General features: G+C 35.1%; 1 long non-coding RNA gene across 4 annotated transcripts in view; it reads left to right on the top strand.

The window, feature by feature from the left end:
• The window catches only part of LOC128152978 (uncharacterized), a 164182-nt gene that overhangs the window by 69828 nt on the left and 70836 nt on the right, over nucleotides 1-23518 (top strand). For all 4 annotated transcript variants that reach the window (XR_008238802.1, XR_008238804.1, XR_008238805.1 and 1 more), the window contains exons 3-5: nucleotides 20237-20365; nucleotides 22080-22238; nucleotides 22676-22833. This is a non-coding gene — a long non-coding RNA (uncharacterized LOC128152978). The remainder of the gene's footprint in view (nucleotides 1-20236; nucleotides 20366-22079; nucleotides 22239-22675; nucleotides 22834-23518) is intronic.

Here is a 23518-nt window from a genome sequence, read left to right on the forward strand (position 1 = left end):
GTCTAAATCCTTAGGCAATGAGTTACCTTTAAAAGTCTGGCTGTGATCTGGATGTTTGACTGCACCAGTGATCAAGCTAATTGATTTTTAAACATGCCTGTGCTAAATCTATGTTCAGTAATACTCTAGGTAAATTCAGAAGGAATGAAAATTGGAAAGTAAGCTAAAAAATACGCAGTGGCAAGTCTTCCAGTCATTGTTCAGAAAACGTTCTAACTGAAACATATTATTCCTTTTATTTTACTTTATGTAAGCCAATTTGACTGTAGTTCGTATATCAGAAAAGGATCGCTTTGGCTATCCTTATATCCATACTCAAATGACCAACTTTAAACCAATAAAATATGCTAGTTCATAATTTAACGGAAAATGGAAGGTGGACTATTACATGATTATTAATAATGAATAGTTATAGTAGTCTGATTTCAAAAGCAGTTTTACTCTTCCCTCCCCTCCTGTCAATCTATGATGGATTTACTTAGAAGGACAGTAATGTATTGTACAAATAACATGTTTTATTTTATACATCTTATAAATATTTATTTTACATATTTTGGTGTGTGTTTCTCTTACTGTGCTATGAAGTTATATTTCAGTCCATTAAATAATTCTTACTGTAAAGTCAAACTGACAACCAATACTGGATAATTTCTCCGGAGTTAATTAAAAGTGGTTTTGTTTGTTTTTTAAGTTAAGCTGCCTTTTCAATACCCTTGCAGTAAAAAACAAACATACCAAATAAACCCAGGGAAAAAAAAAAAGAGGATTTAAAAACAAACAAAAAGCCACCTCCCCCAAAAACCCAAGAAGTCCCCAAACCGTTAACCTTGATTTCTGATTATCTGCCTGAAATACCCAAATCAACAACAGGAAAATAAATGCCAGTGTAGTGGAAACGATTTATGCACAAAATACTATAAAATGTACGCAGTGGAAAATGTTGAAGGAAAAGACATACAAATTCATTTTTTTTTTCAAATTTATCTGAATAATACTTATTCCAGCTGTGACTTGTATCTGAAAATAATCAATGAATTTTTCAGACAAGTCTCTTACAATATCCTTTAATAAAAAGGGAATACCTTGTTCCTACTTCTATTTTCTAACAGATTGAATGCTTTCAGATACATGACTGTATAATAAGTCATCTAATAGTAAACAGTCTTCAGTGGCTATTTCATCATCGTAGTTCAGGTAAATAATATTAAAATATGCATAATTTCCTAATATTTTATCTAAAGATGTTTATAATGCTTATGAATTATGAATAGTAACCAACCATCACCTTTATCATCAGTGTAAAGAAAATCATGTAGTTCAAATATCTATCTTTCCAAACAGTTCTTATTTGTGCCAGTATAAAATCTACAACTAAGATACCAATTACATTGAATTATTTCTTATAATCTATAGGTTAAATAGAAAGACAAAAAGCTGGCTGCTGAGAGAGTATCTAAGTTGGAAGTACCTGAACTAATACCAGCAAGTGGCTGTTAGGTTGTTAGTTTTCTGTCCAACATATAAAAATGCAATATAGGTGTTAGCATTTCCTCTCTTAATTCACTCTGCAGAACACTCATTGCTGTGTTTACTGGCTCTGTATATATAATCTCATTATTGACTTTGCAGCTGTTTGATTTTACTCAAAGATCAGCTTTGATGTTATTTCTATTTCCAGGTCTCCCTTAAATTGTGTTCTGAGGATGGCCTTTGACAGAGTGACTGCGACTGAAAACAGTGGTGGTACAGTTTGGTTATAAAACTTTTCTGAATCCTAATATTTATCTGCTGATTGGATATGACAAGTGCATTAATTCCCACTTTGTCAAAGTTCGCTAATATAACAAAATAATTGGGCTTAGAGAAAGAGTGGGGCAAAAAGACTTTAAAAAAAAAAAAATTAAAACATTGAAAAGCTAGCCTTGTAAACCTCCCTAAAAATGCTCTGATTGATAACAATGTAGCACATTACTTTATCACCAGTTTTTTGTAGTTTCAATAGGTACAAAAATTAACTGATTTATTACAGCCTTCTTATAACAGGATGTGTCCTACAATAAATAGGAATACCATCTCCATTCCTGTCTGCAAAAGTCTAATAGGTTATTTCAATTCAGTGCTTACTGGAAATTGAAAAAAAAAAAAAAAAAAAAAAAAAAGGCACTTGTTTTGACACTTGCTAAAACGCATCTTCAGTAAAATTGCCAATATGCTAAAACAGAAGCTGCTTAGGTTTCTTAATGCCTTAGGTGCACTTTTGTTCTTTGTATGATCTTGATCCTGTAAGCGCTTGCACATCCAAGTTCCAAGTAGTCAACATGAAGCATATGAGGAGCTTTATTCAATTTCAGGAGAATGCTTATGTGGTCAGAACAGGCAGACATAAATGTATGTGTCTTGCAGAATTAGGATCTATATTTCCATTATTACATGTGCATATTGATTGTTAAGTACTAGCCAAGAAAGTCAGTTACCTACAACAACAATAGCCTAAATTTATCTTTCTCAAGTCTTTCATTGCTATTGCTCGCTGGCTGGCTTTTTGAAGAATAGTTGAGGTTTGCACAAGTAAGTTCTGTTTATTTAACATGAGGCTTGTGTGTATCTATAACAAGTAGTCCCAACATTTGCTTAGTCATAGTATTTCTTTTCCATCTTCTCTTCCCTTGCCCGGTTTTGCTGAGGTGCCGTAGGTAAGGTTTGCCATACTTCACTGTGAATGCACAGCTTTTCCTGCGGGATGGCTCATGTGTGGGTACAGAATCCATGTTGATTCTACAATGATGAAAACCTCAGGATTATATCTGTCAGGATGGACTTTATTTCTGTTTCTATATTGGTATGGGATAGCATTAACTTTTCACAGGGAAATAGTAGAAACTTCAGGAAATGGAATGTATACCACTCGATGTTTGTTACAAATATGGGCAGCAAACCTGCCCATCAGTGAAGTTCATGGCAAAATTCCAAACCTGCAGGAAACCTTGTATTCTCCTGGAGAGACGGTGCCAGAAAACTGGTTCACCATCATTATCTTCTTCTCTAGAGCTTGCAATTTGGAGGACACGTTAGAAGCTGAGAGAGAAAATGTCTGGAACTTCAATAGGAACATCAATATACTCATAATCCTGGGAGTCAGTGTCATTGTGATTGTTCGGAATAGTTTGAGGACTGGTTCATGCTACATCTGAGGTCAGAGCAAACCCAGAATTAGATGATAATTTCTTTCTTCTTTGTTCCAGTTTAACTGGAAGGATGGCATGGAACTTGGGTCCTTTTTATACAGTTTCAGTTTACTTCAGCTTTATGTTGATTATTATTAGTTATGCTACCATAAAACATTTTAACTATGTCTTATCAGTACATTTCATTCTGTTTTCTAAAGAGTAATATGAAGCCAAAATGGAATTCTTATATGAGAAAACACTAGTTTAAGAAAATACATCCTTGCCAAAGCTCTAAAAATCAATCTCTTTGCCTTGGTTTGCCCGTAGTTGGGAAGGTTGTTCAGGACTCCCAGAAAACTTCTACTTTACAGGCTAACATGCATTTTACAGTTTGGCCAGGATTGACAGGAAAAGCTGTTATATGCAGTAGACAGTCAGTATATCAATTTTTGTTGCAACATAATAAAACTAATGTTAGTTAAGAGTTGTTTCATGTATCTGATTCTCACTCCTGGTTTTTTGCAATTTAAGATCTTGAATTTTCCTTGTTTAGCCTGTGGATCACCAGGGTCCTGTTACAGTTCTGTTAATTTTTACAGATGTACCATAAATTCACATTCTCCAAGGATTAAAGACTTTTACAATATTCATTTTCATGTAAGATTTGGAAGTGAATGCATGTCAAACATATCTATAGGAAAAGATACTGGAAACATCTTTGAATTTTTTTTATACAAAATAACCTTTTAGAATATTATTCTGATACCGTAATTTTTTTTACATAAAGGGTTTCAATGCAGAATTAATTAGCTTATGAATTCAGGTGTATTAATAAACTGAATACTTGGGTATTTAGGTACAAATTAAACTTTTTACTTATGTAAAATAAAGAGGCAATTTATCCCTAAGAAGCAGGTACTAAACTAGGATTGATAACCCATATGGTATAAAGTAGTTATCTACTCTGAGTTATCTAGACTACCTTTACAGTTAACTGAGGTGAATACACATTTGTAAAGAGCTATTAATTTCATCCCAAAATCAATTTCTAGATAGGTTTCCTGAATTGCACACCATTGACACTTATTACTCATCATTGGCTATACACCTGGATTGGCTCAGATGTAGATATCTAAACTGAACTGAGATGAACCTCACTTCTATGGCTGTTCCTGACTCAACAGTGGACAAGCCAGTTGACTTGTCTTAGAAAAAAAATTAAATAATTTTGGTTAGAAGGTCTTTACACAGCAGTTTGCTGCTATGATCATTGCAATGCAATGAGGTTTGGATAAATTCCTGATCCGACTCCATTACTGTATATAACTCAGTAGGCAGCACTGAAACTCTTAGCTCCCTTTCTTGGTGAGATGCAAGAAGGGTGCATGCAGAAGAAGCTAGAATTGATTAGGACTTCTCTGACTTGAAGACTTCAGTTTTACCCAACTTCATTTTGGGAACAGAATAGTAATTTGTTTCACATTTTTTTCAAAATAGTCAACTTAAACACTGTTTATTCATTATGCAGTGGTTGTATATTAGCTCACAATTATCTAATGTCTCTCAAAGCCATTTTATGACCAGGAACATTTGAATATTTCTAGTGCAAATATATTATAAAAATGAAGGGAATAGCTGATACAAACTTGAAACCAGAATTGTGCTTATATCTTTTGGCTTTGATATTAGAAAACAGAATGAAAGAATCCAACAGTTATGCATGTGGAATGAACACTATATTATAAATTGTAATGCGATATCTTCAAGAGGGACTCTTTAAAGCTAAATTCAGGGTAAAGGTGCCAGATACAGTGTTTTTATTTTCAGAATCTTAAAGTTCAGTGAGGTACAGAAAGCACTAAGAGGATTACACTAAGAGGGAAAAGGCTCAGATGCATGTTCTGGATGTATATACTTTAAAAATGTCTTCAGATTTAGGTATTAGAGCTGAGCCCCTGGCTGTTACTTTTAATCTTTTATTGCCAAGTAAAACCTTTCCAGCAGAGGAGAATTCAGGATGTATAATCCTTGTGCATAAGCCTGGGATTGTAGCTAACCTTGACAATTACAACCTGTTGTTCTTTTATCACTGAGAAAGATCATCTATAAACCAGCAAGTTGGGATAGACAACCGTCAACTGATATAATCTCTCAGCATTTTTTCAGCTGTTTTAGGTTTTTGGTGGGGCTAGGGGGAGAGTTGTTGTTGTTGTTGGGGGGGGTGTTTGACAAATAAGTATTGCCATTGTAGAGTTCAGCAGTCTATTTCTACTAAGAGTTTTAAAAGAGTTATTATGTACCCTTCTGTGCTCTTGATCTCTTGCAGAATGTAGAACAATTTAAATTGTAAAGGTTAATAATTTCTTTCATTCATAGTGGGAAATTTTCGGTGGTTTATGGATAATTCAAGTCTGACTTTCCATCATGCTGTTGCATGTTGTGTATAATCAGTCAGTCAAGGTATTTTCAATAGAAGAAAGCATAACAGATGAAAATAATTCATAAATGGGTCTCAAACACCTTAAGTAGAGCTTTAGCCCTTTATTATAAATACTTTGTCAAACTATAGTTATTAGAATGAATTTTGTCAATATAAAAAATAAGAGGAAAAAACTTACGTTACTTACAGTATTGATCTGACTGCATTAGCATTCTTTATTGAAGTTCCCCCCCCAATATTTTTTAATATTAAGAAGTTTCACTTAGCTAACTAGTGAATAAACCCTTTTTTATTCTCCAATTTACATTTTTTGTTTTATTATGTAGGCTTTTATTAGATGTGTTATACTCTTGTCTGCATTTCTAAGTTTTATAATTTTATTAAAGGAGAATCTGGTGTTTGTCTTATGAATGCTTAAAGAAAACTTGTAAGTGCGATAAAGGCACCCTGTCTGTAATGTGCAATATAATAGTTTTGTGTGGCACAGTAAAACAATTGGTATAATTTTTCTTGCTCTTTCCAAACGTCACAAACTTTTTCAACTTTGTTTGCAACTTTGCTCTAGCTCAGCTAATTCCTCTGTAACTGACTCTCATGAGCTGGTAGTCTTGAACAAACTGTAAAATAAATTGAAAAAGTTTAAGTCCCCCAAAAGAAAGTTAATGGCCAGTCATTTCTATAGATGCTATTTCTTCTGGTTCTGCATTTTTAAACATTTCAAGTGGGATAAGAGGAGCATGATGTTGACTCTCTATGTACTGTCACAACCATGATGCCTCTTTGTATTCCTGGGATTTCGTCTGCGATCAACCGCTAAATGAAATATTGAAATGTTAAAACCTTTAACCTAAAATTAATTCATTAATACTACTATGCTTCACAGATTTTTCTTCATTGCTTGTGCAAATAGGCCAATTTATTAACTCTTATATAAAAAAATATTGTATACACAGAAAGTTAGCTTTGCATTGTAAGCCCACAGTGCATTTTGTATTAATAGATATACTTTGATTTTGTTAACAGAGTAAAATTGTAAGTATAATAACATTAATTTATTTTGGCTGATGCCAAGGTGTTTTGTGCCTTTGCTACTGAGAAAATATGATGATGGCATTTCCCAGAGAAAACACTCTCGGAAGCTATCAGTACCACTGATGTTCTGGCCTCTGGCTAATGCATGGCTGATTACTAGATATTGTACCCATAGGCTGTGATACTATCTTTTGTGACAATGTGAAAAATCACCATGAACATAAACGGTATGGGTAGCTGAACTGGGCGTCGCAGTCTGACTTGTTTGTGTGAATGTACAATATTCATATTTTGTAGGATGTTATAAAAGTTTAAAGTTCACGACAGTCTTTTAAGAACCGTATTAGATATTTTTGGTTTGGTTTTCTCAAAGAACAAAGTGTATCTCTGTCTCCATATTCCTGTGTTGTGTTGGGTTTTTTTCTTAAGATCATGAAGTCATTTCAGTGTGAAATTTGACAGGTAAGATTTTTAAAAAACGCCATTCAAGTTTTGTGAAAATATATCAGTTGGTAGAAAGAATATAGCATAAGCACAAGTCTAATTAGGTACCAAGGAATTCACAAAGGCATGAACTGTGTCTCACAGCTGAGCTGTTGAACTGCAGTTTTTCACCTTGCCTACTTATATGATGTGAATCCAACTCAAAGTCATAAATCCATAAACTAAGCTTCACTAATTCTGTTTTCCTGTAACTAGTTGCTCTTTTCATTTTGAAGACTGAATTTCGTCTATGCAATGCGTGTTGCTCCATCTTGCACTGACCAGCAGAGGTTCTGCTACATTTTGGGACAGCGAACAGGAAATTATCAACCTGAACAGAAATATTGTCCCTTCTATCAGTCTTACACTGATTGATTCCCCAAGAAGATACAATGAAACATCTGTTGCAATTACCTCTTTGTGAGTGTTACTTCTAATGAAGTGTTGCTGTTCATGAAAAGGACTCTGATCTTCCTTGCATCACAAGATCATGGGAGCTATATCATCTTGGCTCCCGACAAGTGTGGAGGAGGAGATGGAAGGAAAGGCAGTCCTGATATTTCTGTCAGGTTTGGGCTGTAGAAGGCTTGAAAGTGCCCACGGAAGGGCAATAAGGAGACCTGACTCTTCTTTCACTGTGTTTGCACTCTCACTGGATTTTGAATATTTCCCTCATGACAACAACAGTGGGTTTGGTATTTCTTCAAGGTTGAAAAGGCTAGATTGATTTGAATTTCAGAGAATTGCATTTTGTAACTTGGGAATCTATACCATGCAGGAACAGTAATCTCTCAGGCTAAAACATAAATAATATAATATAAAAAGATATTCCTTAGTTTAATTGTTAGGAGATAATCTCTAGTTTCTTTAATTTTGCCAGTGTAATGATTGTACAAGTTACCATGAGGAAAAAATAATCTTAAAATGCTTCTAGTGTAAATAAGCCTCTCGCTTCTATTTTTTTTGAAGTAAAATATTGCAGGGAATTCTGAGCCACTATTCACAGGGGAGAGGGCAGGGGAAGTTGGCTTTTGTGTTTGGTTTTGTTTTTTTTCCCTGTACTCTGATCAAGTGGCAGAGAAAGTTTTACTGTGCTTGGAAGGAATTATAGTGTCTAAGCCTTGTGGTCACAGAAGCATAAGCTGATGACAGCAAGTAGTGATAAGAAAAGTAAAGACATAACTGAAAACTTCTAAGCTTCCCTTGAAAAAGGCATAGTTGAAAATAACACTAGAATTTAATGCAACTCATTGTCCTTATCAATACCCTGTAAATACCATAAGGAATAGAAAAATAACCGAATATCAGATAGTTCCTGAACAACAGAAGTAAGATATCTGTTTGAAATCGTTACCACTCCTATCTAATTTTGAGCTGCTTTCTCTTAAAATACACTTTTCCAGCTACTCAGATGTTCTGGCAAATTACCTACATCAGTAAGTTTGCCTAGACAAGGCATAAGTCAGTGCAAAGTTCACTTCATTCTAGGTTTTTATTCCAATTATCTCTCATTCAAAATCAGGATTTGATTATTAGACTTAATTTCTAAGTTTTTTCCTCTGTGATTCAGCCCTGTGTTCCTCTCATATTTTGTTAGAAAACAAAATATAGGTGTTATATATATATATATATATATTTTTTTTTTTTTTACATTTTTCACATCATTTAGTAGCTGTTTCTCTTATTTCCAGTATGGAATTTTCCTAACTAGCAAAGTGATATTTTGAAACTTCAGTAACAATAATTTGTTCTCAGCAGGAAACAAGTTATCTGTATGGTTTTAATAATTCCTTTTTATAGTATGAAGATCGGCTAGTTAGCAATAAATAATATGGACTTTTATGAAGTTCATAAGTTTTAGAAAAATACAGTAGAGGCTATGTAGTTAACATCTGGTTTTCACATATTGAATTGGATTTTTCTTAATTTTTTTCTATACGTTTTCACTGCAGGGCTGTGTGGGAGATTTACTGTTTGTAGCAATTGCTATATATGCACTTAGACTATGCAATGAAGAATGATATAAGGGAGAAGTTGGTAAACTTGAGTCCAGCGGAGGGCCACCCAAATGGTCAAGGGGCTGGAGTGAGCGCAAAGAGGCTGTGAGAAGTGAGCTTGTTTAGCCGGGAGCAGGGGAGCCTCAGGGACACCTAATTACAGCCTTCTAATGCCTATAAGGAGGTTACTAGTAAGATGAATCCAGGCTCTTCAGAGGTCCTTGGTGGGAGAAAGACAACAGTCATAAATTGAAAGGGGAGGTTTAATGATATCAGTTGAAAAATATTCCCTTTAAGGATGATTAAGCATTGAAACCAGGTGTCAGAAGGGTTATGGAATCTCCATCCTTGGAGGTTTTCAAGACCTGAAAGGACTAAGCACTGAACAGCTAGGTTTGAATTGATTGTTGATCCAGCTCTGAACAGGATTTTGGAGTAGATGAACTCCTAAGGTCCCTTGCAACACGAATGATTCTGTGACTTAATCTTTTTTTTCCTTTGTCACCAAAGCCTTACAAAAGCGTTTTCTTGATGAGACATGTTCTATGAAACAACAGACCTGATGTGATCCTGCATTTCACTGTGGTCTTCCTACTCTGCTACAATGCAAATGGGGTGAAAGAGCTCCTTGAGACACATCTTTAACTGGACTGCTTTCACAGTCAACTATTCCCGTTTTTTCCGTTCCCTTAACTGACAGCAGAGGGAGCATATTCAAATGAGAGTTCATATATGAATTCTGGAGAGAAGGGTCGAGACAGGGTCTTTGACACCAAGTTATTGGCTAGCCCAGAGTAATAATTTTATTTCTTGGCAGGGATTCTGTTGGAGACACAGGAAACTGTGGGGGAAACTACTACTGCTGTCCTATTCTTGACTCACCCGCACTGAACAATATAGCATAATCTGACATGGTAAATTGTAAATGCTAAGCATTCCAAACTAATTCCTGAAGAAAACTGCATTTTGCCACCTTATTGTGCACTTTAATTGAAAACAAATACATTTAACCTTTGAGAAGGCTTAGAAACATCTTGGAGTATGTGTTTGTGAAGACCAGTACAGCTTGGATTAAATAAAAAAACCCTAGGGTATATTTAAAAAATATTTCTCCATGAAAAACAGGTGATATTTTAGTATAAAATTAAAATAGTTTGTGATATGCTTCTTTTGAAGTGTGTTACATACCAGATATTATTAAAGCCTTGCTTAGCCCACAGTCATATGCCAAAGACCTATTATTGATGTTCTGAATACTAATTGCTTCCACCACATTATCTTTGTTGTGAAGCTTCACCTCTTGATGAATGTAACCAGTCGCTGACTGCCAAATCAGTCCTATCAAGTTCAAGTCAAAGGTCTGGCAACAACAGAGCCTTTCCACACTCATCAAGTACATTAGCATATTGCCAACTTTATTGCTAAATGTGAACTCCTTGTACTGTGTGGATTTATGTGAAAGGAGATGGCGATACTGTAAGTAGCACATCATTCAGTCAGCAGAAGGAGTATTTACCCAATTAGCTGGTTTAGCTTGGGATAATGTTACACTATTATTTGGAGTTTTGATTTCTGTTAAGAATTACAGGGCAAATTATACGAATAGCTCATTCTGGGGGGGTTATAGTTTAAGTTGTGTGTCTAAGTGATTTACAGAGTTTAGTTAATCTTAGCTATTTCTGCTATTCGTAGATCTTTTTTTACTGATACACCTAGATGGAAACCATCTTCTTGTTCACCCCACACAATTGACCATCCAAAGTCCATTCCTGAAATCTCAGTGTATGTCTTTTCTAAATTTACTATTTTTAGTTATATTTTTCCTATGGCTTATGGGAGTGATTCACAGTACACTTGAAACATGTAAAAGCAAACTGGATTAATTTTTAATAATCCTATCAAATCTGGATGTTGATAGACTTTTGAAGTGATGTAAGATCGATCCCTTCTTTATTTTACTGCAAAGAAATAAGCATATACTGAAGCGTCTAATTCTACTGTGTGGCAAAATGAATTGAATGTGTTTTAAGAGACCGTTTATCTTATCATATAAACTTGTCTGAGTAAGAGTTTGTCTTGTAATAGAGGTCTTGTTATGGTTCCAAGATACACAATAAACAGCATAATGCCTCTATTCATTCTCCAACTATGTTATCCTTATCACATTTGAGTAAGGACCAATGATCTTTGTGTAATGGAAATACTAATATTTGTGATTTCAAAGCTTTTCTTCTTTTTTTCATTCTTTCAAGACACACAGGTCTCCCTTTGCATCTTAATATTCTGCTTAACTGAGATTCACCTGATTTTTTTTGCATGAAAACATTCATTTATTGAGTTGTGAAAAGCAACCCATATATGAAGCATGTAACTGGAAGCCAAGTTTGAACATAGGACCCTCAGAAGTTCAGTTAACTAAGCACAGGGCAGTCTGAAAGCTCCTTTGAATCTACCTAAAAATGCTTTTGTACAAAAAGGTCATGAAACCGGCATTTTTATGATTTCCAGTATTTTCTGTTGCAGTCAAGCCAGGAAGTCAGGAAAACCTTATCTCATGGTGTTTCCATTTCTGGCCTCAGGTAGCAGAAGAAAATGCAACACCTGTGAAAGCTCAGATACAAAACTGTATCAGAACTTATAAAATCATTCAGTCCAGTTTTTGGATGTGCTGCTGAAACATTTATTTTCATGCTTAATTGAACCAAAAAATGTTTTGCTGACTTTCTACAGTACACAGGTAAACTTCAATTACCATTTATCTCTTGCTGTTCTGTAGCATAACATTGTCTGAAACATTTCCAGGTATGAAGCTATATTCATACAGCAGGTTTTTCTTAGAAATGATAAACCATTTTTGCAGACTGATATTTTTGTAACATTACCTCTTAATCAGTGGTTCAGCATGATTATTTATGCTTGTGCAGAAAGATGTACAAGCAGAAAACATTCATAGAAATACATATAGAAAACCTATCAATATTTCCAACCTAGAATAGCTGTTATTGGCATTTTCTACTATAACTTTTTAAGAAGGACTGAAATTTGCAATGATGACAGTCATTGTAACTGACAGTGTCCTTTACAGAACAATTCTCTCCATTCCTAATTTTTTCTTACTCTGTAGCCAGTGTAGTAAAATGTTGAAAACAAAGTATTTTAATGATATTATTAATATAGCCATTGCTATTTTTAAATGGAGTTTAATGAAAAAATACTTTTGAGCCATTGATTTCTAGCAAAGCTTTGAGCAATCTGCTTCTGTAGTAAATGCACACATGTGAAGCAAAAGCAGTTCAAACTGGACTTTTGGTATGTTTAACCAGCTTTGTTTCAGACTTGGAGTAAAACTTTATCTTGGCTCAGAGACTATAGATTTGTTGCAATCTTTGCAGTTCACTGAACTTTTTTTTTCCCTGTGCATACATATTTCAAGTAAACTCTATAGTTATAACAAGTGACACGTTATGGACCCTAAATCATTGCACTGTGGAATATGCACAGAAAAAGGACAAATGAAGATATCAAGGGTCTGTTCCATTTTGCACTGAACTGTAAAATGCCACCCTTGTTGTACAGAAGATCACTGCTTCTGAGCAGGGCTCATTGACTGCTAAGTTGTGGATAGTGTTTCACTTTCTGCAACTGTTAATATCCTGGGTTATCCAGGCATAATGACCTCTCTATTTGTGACACATTGTTGAATTTTCTGGTTCTTTTAACTTATTCAAACCCTTTTTTTTCTTTTTCTCCATTCATTGGAAGGCTGGAAGGATTCTGAATTGAGCTGCTGTACAGAGCTGCCTTGCTGTTGGTCAGCCAGTTACGGTTGAAATTGGTGGTGGTGGCACATCTGTAGCTGAATATAAACTAAAGTATAGAGGAAAGGTACTCTACATCAGCACTAGCTTTTCTGTGTATAAGATAATGCATGTATTTTGGATAATATTGGCACATCTGTGATATTGTTTGGTTTTGGTAGTTGTTAAATCTGATATAGTAAGTAATCCATCCATGCTATAATAATCCACATTGTTATAGCTGATGTTTGATATTTAAATTCTGACCGGAATTAAATTCCAATTTTATAACTAGTCACTAAATTACAGTTGAATCATAATACCTTACCTATTGAATGTTTTAAATGCTGATAAAGATTTATATATTTGAAGAACTTTGCCACTTCAAAATATGAAAAGAAAAAGGGGTTACGTGTAGTGTACAGCATTTGGTTTCCAGATGTGAATGCTTCCTCTGATCTTGTACGGATCTGAAGTTAGTGGAAGTGTACCATTTTATCTCAGATGAGGACCCGTGCCTATATTTCTTTTCTTCTCTTTGTTCCCCACTAAAAGAGCAGTGTTTATTTTGTTTTTATTTGCATAGTATATTCTGGATTGCTTTGAGTTTACTCTGGCCCTACAGTGAGTAAGTTGCATTTTGAAGGGCTGTTTTAGCTGCCTCCAGTCATAAGTGGAGTATGTTTGTGTATACCTGGAATATGTCAGGTTATAAATATTTTGCTTATCTTCAACATTGCTGTCTCTCTTTTATGCTATTTTTTTCCGTGATTCGCTCCCTTATAAGATCTGTAAATCTTGCCAAATTTCACTGACATAACAGAGAAAATATTTGCTAATTTCAGAGGACTTTGAAACCCAGGCAAATAATATGGTAGATCTAATATTCAATACCGAAGCCTTTTCTCCTAGTATCCATCCATATTTTTGTCTCAGTCATTGAAATGTTCTGAAATTCACTGTTGGTAAACTGAAGCCTTTATGATGTGACGAGATTATACCAGAAAAGGTACACACTAGATTTAGATATTGATGATAGTCTTCCCTATCCTTCAAGAGCCTTAAAAGAATCCACTTACTGGCTTTCTACATGGCTCCTGTAAAATCACCTGCAAATATTTAAAACTTTCGCTATAACTAGGCCTAGGCCACCACAGAAGAATCAAGGAGGAAGTTCTCTTAATAGGTTATACCTATTAACTTGTTCAGCATGAGAGATCATTTGCGAAGATGGATATGTTCCCAATGGCATAGCTCCAAGGGTCACTGTGCCTTTTATGCCTGGACTTCACAGAAAAGAAACAACTGCATAAGATAGGGTGAATGTTTTACTAGACCATTGGGCACATTGATTTTTATTTTCATGGATATGTAGATCAAATTGAAATAACCTAAAGGGGCTGATGGGATACCCTGGGACTGTTAGGGATGTCAAGATCTGTAGTAAGTCTGTATATTTCTACTTCTTGGTACTCCCTGTAGAAAAATAGCACAGGGTGTCATTGAGATCTGTCACTCGCTGACACTTAGGGGAAGAATAACCCCTACCTCTGCTAGACATTCCCAAGACATGTCCCAGATGAATAAGATTGTGTACTGAACCTAGTTTTGATTTATTTACATTTAAAGCAAGTGTTATGCAAGTCAGACACGCATGATCCTGGCTGGCTGATATATCCTTGAGCAACTGTCTGTATATCGGCATGCAAAGAATTCTTTCTTGCCTGGTGTAGGACACTACTTCAGAAATGTGTTTTTTGTAAACACCCTGAAACTACAGAGCAGGAACAGCTTCTATTTCAAGATTTGATAAAATTGCGTCTATTTAAGCAACCTCTGTTCAACTGTCACATTAAAAATAAACTATTTAGACAGCTATAAAATGTCAAAATTAATAGAGGGTGAAGAAATTTGGAAAACTGAAATTAAGAAAAACAAACCAACATAAACTAAAACTTATTTGAATTTTGGACTTTTGAATTTGCCAGGAATATTATGCTTTCAACAAATTTAAAGATTTTTGCATGAACTTTTTTCTCTAAGGCTCAAGGAAAACCTGTGTTATATGGGTTCTTTAAATCTCAGAGAAAGTAGGAATGTAAACTGTATTTTAAGCATCAGGATCATAATTTTTTTTCTGTATGCATGCAGTACCTTTTGTTTTTTGAAGCTGTTTTTCAGTTTAAAAAAACATATCAAACTTAGGTAAAGTTATCTTTATATCATACAACTCTAGCAGTTCTTCCTGTGGAATATAAATTTAAATTTTGTGACTATCTGATTTCTCTTCAGTTAATATAGATAAGATAATTTACAGTTTATCTAATCTTGTAGAGCTTGCCAGATTGACAAGGAGATTGCAGTTCTTGTCTTAGTTACAGGAATACAAACTTTTCCTTTCCTTCTTAGCAACTTTCATATCTGGCATAAAAATGTTATTCAGTGTCTCTTTTGCTATGTAAAGAAAGGTTAGTTGTAATGAAGAAATGACCACAAGAAACTAGTCAGGTTCAGCTGATTAATTTTGTATAGTTTGAATCATGAGCTGATTTTCGACTTCTTTTTTAACCTATAAATAACTAAAAATTTGGACTGGCTTCAAGAATCTTACTACAAAGGCTTTACATTCCAATATGCTAGACTTTCAAAGCTTGGTAATGTTTCTTTGTAAACCCTCAGAAATGAAGGCAATTCTGAGGTTGAAAATCAGGTTTAGATTATTATTTTTGGGAAATATGATACTCTGATGTATTTATTGAGTATTTTATTAATACAGCTAGTGAAATAAAATGTTACATATGTACATACAGAAATATATCTTGGGTTTCACAAGTAAAATGATATATATCTATATATGTCTTGAGAAAATGAATGGGGCTACATCTGGCTGGTGACTAGTCACTAGTGGTGTTCATCAGGGTTCAGTTCTAGGGCCAGTTCTGTTCAACATCTTTATCAACGATCTGGACGCAGGAGTTGAACGCACCATTAGCAGGTTTGCTGATGATGCCAAACTGGGAGGTGCTGTTTCCTCTCTTGAGGGACGAGAGGCCTTGCGGGGGGATCTCATCTAGATATAGGACGGGAGCATTGGGGAATGATTAATGGGATGAAATTTAACAAGTTCAAATGCCAGGTTCTGCACCTGGGATGGGGTAATGCTTGGGCACAAGTGTAAATTGGGAGAGGAGTGGCTGCAGAGCAGCCCTGCGGAAAGGGATCTGGGGGTGCTGGCTGACAGCAGGCTCGGTATGAGTCAGCAGTGTGCCCTGGCAGCCCAGAGGGCAAACCCCATCCCGGGGGGCATCAAACACGGCACGACCAGCCGGTCAAATGAGGGGATTATCCTGCTGCATGTAGAGTTGGTGCAGCCTCACCTCGAGTACTGTGTGCAGTTCTGGGCCCCGCAATTTAAGAAGGATGTTGAAGGTACTCCAGTGCATCCAGAGGAGGGCAACAGAGCTGGTGACAGGGCTGGAAGGAATGTCCTGGGAGGAGCGGCTGAGGACTTTGGGTTTGTCTAGTTTGGAGAAAAGGAGGCTGAGGGGCGACCTCACTGCTCCCTGCAGCTTCCTGGGGAGAGGGAGGTGCTGAGCTCTTCTCCCTGGGATCCTGTGATAGAACGCATGGGAATAGTTCAAAGCTGTGCCAGGGGAGATTTAGGCAGGACATTAGGAAGCATTTCTTTACCGAGAGGGTGGTCAAGCACTGGAACAGGCTTCCTAGAGAGGCAGCTGATGCCCCAGGCCTGTCAGTGTTTAAGTGGCATTTGGACAATGCCCTTAATAATACGCTTTGACTTTTGGTACCCTCTGAAGTGGTCAGGCAATTGGACTAGATGATCATTGTAGGTCCCTTCCAACTGAAACTCTGTTCTAGATAGAAAGAAAAAGTTTTTTCAGAAATCTGTTCTTTCTTTCATAATGAACGTGGTTTGGGTTCAAATACGGTTAAACATTAATGGGAAATGTAATAATTTCAAACCTGATTTAAAAATTCCAGTGTCCTCGGTATCATATAGAGCTAGAAAACTGTTCTGGTTGAGGTAGCTTTTCTGATTTAGTTCGCATTATTATAAAAATAAATTAATTCCTTTTCACTTCAAAAAGTCTTAACACATGATGCATTTCCCATTCCTTTTATCCAATAGAATAATATTTCTTTTCCACGTCTTTATTTACTGCATTAGATGCTTATTCATGGTGTTAGTTTCAGAAATCAAGTGTTTTTTCCTTGTGAAATCATGTTATTTGAAGTGTGAATGCCATTTTCTCTGCTAATTTATTTTTGCGTTTTGGTTAAAATGAGGTATAACTCTCTGAATTACTCATTTTGTAACAGGGACAAAAGCAGCATCTATCAAGAGTGGGTTTAGGAAATAATGGCTCCATTTACTGTAAAGTATGGCATTATATGAATGCTGGATATTTGGGGTGTTTTGTTTTTTTTCAGGTTGTTCCCTTTTTCTATATGAAACCTTCAATGAATTATGTTTGCTATTTTGATGCTGTGCTATCACTGCATTATTTCCTGTTTGTTATCTCTATAAATATTTTCTATTTAGTGAATAAATAGAAACATACTGTATTTTATTAAAACCTTCTTAAAATTAATGGAACCAGTTCATGATTTTACTTGTGAATTTTGATTTTTATTTCATTTTTAATGCTTTGTTTCTTGAGCTGTAGCGCACATTTTATTTCAATTATCTAGTAAAAATAGATCTTATTCTTTAATCAGTATAGTAACCTGTGATAACTACAAGTCAGTGTTTAGAAGTGAGGCAACTCTAAAAGAAGTCTAAAGAACAATTGGCATCTAAAATGAGCTGTACGCTTCACTGCTTTTATATAAATTTGTTAACAGAAGCTTAAAACACATTCTTGGATGGAAATTAAGACCCTTAAGCTCAAGCTTGATATGTTACTAACACATTCTATTAACATTTAACAAGCACAAAACACAAAGAATTTGTTTATAGAGCAAACATGGCAAAAACTTTAGTAAATAGTGAAATGTTCTTTGATTAAAGAAGTTAGAGGCATCCTGTTTTTATTGCAAATCATGCAACACCTTTGTGCAAAATTAATGTGCTGTGGGGAGAATTTTAAAATACAGTCCTTAATGTTGTTATGGATGAATCTCAATGAGTTTTAATAAAATCCTCTGTCAAAGCAGGTGTCCTAAGAACTACACTGAATAACAACAGGTTTTTTTTTTTTCTCTTCAGGTCTATGCAGAAATGCCAAATTTAGAAACACGTCTTCCCCCAGTGAAGTAGAAAAAGTTACTGCAACAGAAGTTTTTTCAAAATAATATTGAATTACTCTTCGGTTGTTCTTACTCTTGCATGGCTAAAGAATATAGCCCTTTTAAAATAGATTGTTGATTAAAACAAAATATATTTTCTGGGAAAAATATATTGCTGAGAGGTTCCCTTCTAGTTTGGTCAGATCAAGTGTTTGAATGACAACAAAAACCTGGATGGTGCAAGGGCAATGGTCTTCAGTGCACGGTGTTGACAGAGGAGCTGGTCTTCATTTGCGTTTGTTATGGCCAGGGATCTCGGTCAGCAGTTTGTCTGAAGTCTGATGTTTTGTAGATCAGCTGGTTCATGCAAGTTACTATCAGGAATCCATGGACAGCAATGGAATGGTGGTAGAGTACTTACAGAAGTGGGGGTTTATCCCCAGCAGCCTTGTTCTCTTCAAATAAATCCTTAAGAGGTAGTTTTGCATGAGCATACCCATGGGTTATAGCCAGCGATTCATGCCTCTGAAGATCCTTTAAATTGTACCTTTTTCTCAGCATTTAAACATTTTGAAGACATTCACAGAAGTGTCAGGAACATCTGCAGCATTATATCCTGTTAACCTTGGGAAAATTGCAGAGAACCACTGTCCAGTAGAAAGTCAATACTAGATGCTCCTCTCTAGCATCAACCCTCCTTTTTCATCCTTTCATCTGGACATTAGATTAGATTCTGTTACTCACACAACTCCAAAGGTCAGATGAAATGGAGACCATGTTCCCATTGTTTTGTCTGTTATCTGGTATTATGCTAGAATGATTCAGATCATCATTAAATAAAAATACAGTTGTCAGCTATACTGTTCTTTATTTCATTATGCATACTGTTTGTTATTTATATAAAAATTATTGTAGTTTGTATATCATGAGGAGAAAGGTTTCTAAAGTTTCTGAGAGTTAATAACTATTACACTGTTTGGTTCTAGCCTGTATTTCTTTTTATCAGGAAAAAATGCTAGCAGTTAGTAGTAGATCTCTTTGGAGTATGGTGTATTTCATTCTATATTTCCTATCACATTCACTTTATCTGTAGTGTCATGTTATTTTAAGTTGTAGCAGATGTAGGCCAACAAAAACTGACATAAAGGAAAGCAGCATAATACACTGTAATGATATGTGACACATTCAGATTGAGAAGTAAACTCACTTTCTTGGAATTAATACCTACTACTTACTGTGTTTGCCATTAACATACTCTCCTCTATGCATATACCGTCCCCTATGCAATCAAGGTATGGTTTACTTATGTCAGAGAATAGTAGCTTGTTCTGAAAAAACAGTAAAATCATCAAGTATTTTTTAAGATGTTGATTTATAATATAGTCCTGATATTACTTTCCTGATTCCCAAACTGTACTTATGCAGAAACAACAAATTAATCTTGATATTTTTTCCCTTACATTTTTAGTTAATAGACTAATATTTAATGATATCCATATTTGTGATAGGTCAAGTTATGTACTCTTATTCATGTTAACTTTATGGATAACTTAAAATAAGAGTATAAGTCAACTATCAATTCTAGAAAATAAGCAAGATAAGCTAATAGTGCTCTTTAACATGCTCTGAGTTTTGAACATGTATTTCACAATAGATTCCAGCATAAGTGGTGTGCGCTGAAAGCAAAATGTATCCTAGACATGGCAGAACACATTTTGGACTAGAAATAAAACTTTCCAAAGTATTGTATTTGTTTAAGGGTTGAACTAGCTGGGAAATTATTTTTCTTGTCCTGGGAAGGTTTGAGGCTTTTGTTGCATTCTGCACTGGGATTTTGTTTTGTTTCTTCACTTTCCTGAAGAAGAGAGGTTTGTTGGAAAACCTACAGAAGTTGTTAAGCATAAAGGACATGCAGACTGATAGCCCTTGAGCTGAATCAAGCAGAGCCAGGGACTCCCACACCAGCTCCATGCTGCCTGGCATTCTGGCACAAGTGTGCCACACAGGGAACTGGATTTGAGTACAAATATGGGTAATAACTATAATTTTACTGTGTTAATTTTAACTTAGGTCAATTTTCTGCTTGTATTCATTGCATGGCTGCCAAATGCTTTCTTCTGGCACAGAAGCAGCGATGGCATGGGGTCGGGCAGAAAAGGTGAAAAGTGAGAGAGAGAGAAACCAGAATCACTTGTCTTGGTAAGTAAAGTGAGCGTGAAAGTGCTTGTAGAGGAGGAATTTGTCTTTAAAGAAATGGAATCTTAGCTCATTATTCATGCAGCCAAGTCTGAAAAATATAGCAGAAATCTAAGTTAGTGTATTACATCAAAATTAAAATGCGGATGGAACTATGAAGCAGGAGAGAAAAGTTTCATAATATATTGTCTATACAAGGTGATAAAACAGCAGGAGAGTTAGTATTATTGATTGGTGAAGAATTTTATTCCTTAAGAAATAAAAGCACCCCACTGTTTGTTGTACTTTTGCTGTTGAAGGGATTTATTTTAAAGTAAAATATAAATATTCCTAAGTTGAAAACATCTGCACTCATGGGGAAAGTCTGACAGAAGGCTAAAGAAACAGTGAGGCAACTGAAGCTAAAACCAGAGCTTTATTGTCAGGAATGTCTAGTGAAATTCAAGATCAAAACAGCAAAATATTTTAATATTATAAAGTATTCTTAAGATATGAGCAAAAAAGTCTTCTCGGAACTTGAGGGTAGGTTTCAGTTCTGGTATTCTGAGCTTAGAAGTTCCACTGAATCTGTGGGATATCCATGTAGAATTGGCTTTGGAAAATATGCCCAAGTTCTTAATTACTGTAGTGTTACCTGCCTTATAAATGAGATTGCTTATATTTATTCACTAATGAGTAATGGAACAGAAAAAGATGGCTTTTCTTGTTCTTGTAAGACACTTCATTCTGTTCTTGTAAGACACTTCATTCTGTAACCATGAGGGTTTAATAGTTTATTGATTTCAATTTGTTAAAGTGTTAACTGTGGAAGTATTTGAATAGCTCCTATTTTTGGTCTAATTTAGTGTGGTTAATATCTATACATTTTCTATTAAAACTAGTACAGGTGCTCACAGAAATTTAAACTACAATTTTCATTATAATTAAAAAATGTTTCATATAAAGTAAGATTCTGCCCATTTCTTCATGAGCACAGTGGACTGACTACTGCTTGAATTGAAGTAGCACCTGAGAAACGGTCATGAAGTCATTTCACAGACTCAGATAAAGAAATAAAATTGATCATGTTACCATGGTACAAGATCTGGGTATTATAAGGTTAAATAGCTGAGATGTTAATGTCTCAAATTCAACAGAATGTAATTGTTAAGTTGTGATTGTTTATTTTTATTTGGGGCATTTTGCCATGTAAGCAAGGATCAAGAGTATTAAGAGGGCAAATTGACTTCATTAATGAATTAAAGTAGTAAAATGTTCTTTGATTTCAAAACCATCAGGAAGGCTTTTTCTGTATGTGATGTGTTGTGATTTCAGAATATGCTGGTTTAAATTCTTCTAATATATTACATGGAAAAGCCTACCTAAATGTCACCTATACTTAGTTAAATATTACCTAAAGACAGGAATACAAAATTTTGTTTCTTCCTATTTATAAGAATTTTCATTTTGAGAGCTGTTGGTCTTTATTCTTAAACTGATACATAATATTCAAATATTTTTTACGTTTTTCACTTTAGTGTATACGAAAATGTCGCTATCTAACACTGACTTTGAAAACTTTGTGAAGCACAGAGTTATTTACATGCAGCAACTGTTGTGACATTTCGTACATCAACAACCACTTTTCCCATTGTTCCTGGTGTTTAGACTGTTGTGATTCTGCTGATGTAGCTGATGTTTGTCTTCGTTATTCCTCTGCCTTTGTCCTTTCCTACAGGCTTACCCTGAGTTTGTCCTGACCTACCTAGAGGAACTAAATGAAAGAGAGGAGGTGACCCAGACAGAAAACCGCATTCACCATGGGGCCTGGTCTGCAGCTCATCAGGAGATAGACAGCAGCTCAGCAGAAGAGGTCACAGTATTAAGCCAGAGGCAGGTCAGAGACATTCCTTTCAAAAACACATTTTGAAAAGAGAAATATCAGTGTGGAAGTCAACTTATTTCCTTAAATAAATAACCTCATTTGATTTCTTAATTTAATAAGATATTTATATATTAGACAAATAATAGTTATATACAGGATTTTAATGAACAAAAAATTATATATATTTGTGTCTCAGAACAGTTTACGCTTATAGCCCATGTAGGACAAATTTTTTGAATTTCTTATTTCCTATGTGGAGAAACTCAAGTAAGGAAGGGAAACAAACAAAAAATCACTAGATCTCTAGAGTTGTGCTTCTTGATGCATCTTGACATAGCTATTTGTATTTCTGACATTTTCTGCTAATCAACAGCCTTACTTGAAAAAGTAGACACACATTATTTTAATTAGCAATATATAAATTACACGGTTGTACTTCCATCTCTTAGGTTCTGCAAAAAAATGTCAGCAACCCCAATCAGAAACAACTTTCAGGACCTTTGGACGCCCATTTAATGCCTGCAGATCCCCTAGGGGAGACTACACAGCTGACAGTGGCACTGGTGAGGAAACTAGAAGAGAAACATCCTAAGGCCTCAGCTCAAAGGTAAGCCACTGACAGAACTGATATTTATTGTTCAATGACATTAGATGTTTTCCTTCAGTTTCATGTAAGATTGATTTCCTGGATATTATTGAAATATCTCAGAAACCCTCTGGCTGATAAGCAAACAGGGATTTTGACCAAAATTAATGAAAAGGGGTGACATTTATGTGCTTTTTTTATTTTATTTTGAAGATTGATGTGGATGATGTTTGGTAGTAATTGCAAATTTACTTTTTAATTTTTTATCTATAATCCTCACATCACACAAATTACATAAAGACATAGGACTTGTATCAACGTTGTGACACATTTTGTGCCACAAGACTTAAGTTTAAATGGTAAAGGTTTTGTTAGAAACCCGAAAGTCACGATGAGCCAAAATACCAAGTGATGCAGTCGCTTTCAATATAGGACTGTATTTTAATTTGAATAAAAAATAAATAGTAGTGTTCTTAATTGCTTCTACTTACAGCAGGCAAAAGACTTAGCCTTTCTTTAGATAACTGAAACTCTCTTTTACAAATGGCATTTGGCTAGTTATTTTTGAGCTTTGGGGTATTTTTAGTTCAAAACATTTTAAAAATGGACCTTCCATTCAGATCAAAGACCACAAGACATCACTTGCTATTAGAATGAAAGTTGATGATCTTGCTACTACTAGTTGATGATATTGTTACTACTGGCA

Source organism: Harpia harpyja, chromosome 16 (assembly GCF_026419915.1).
Source record: "Harpia harpyja isolate bHarHar1 chromosome 16, bHarHar1 primary haplotype, whole genome shotgun sequence".
Classification (NCBI taxonomy): Eukaryota; Metazoa; Chordata; class Aves; order Accipitriformes; family Accipitridae; genus Harpia; species Harpia harpyja.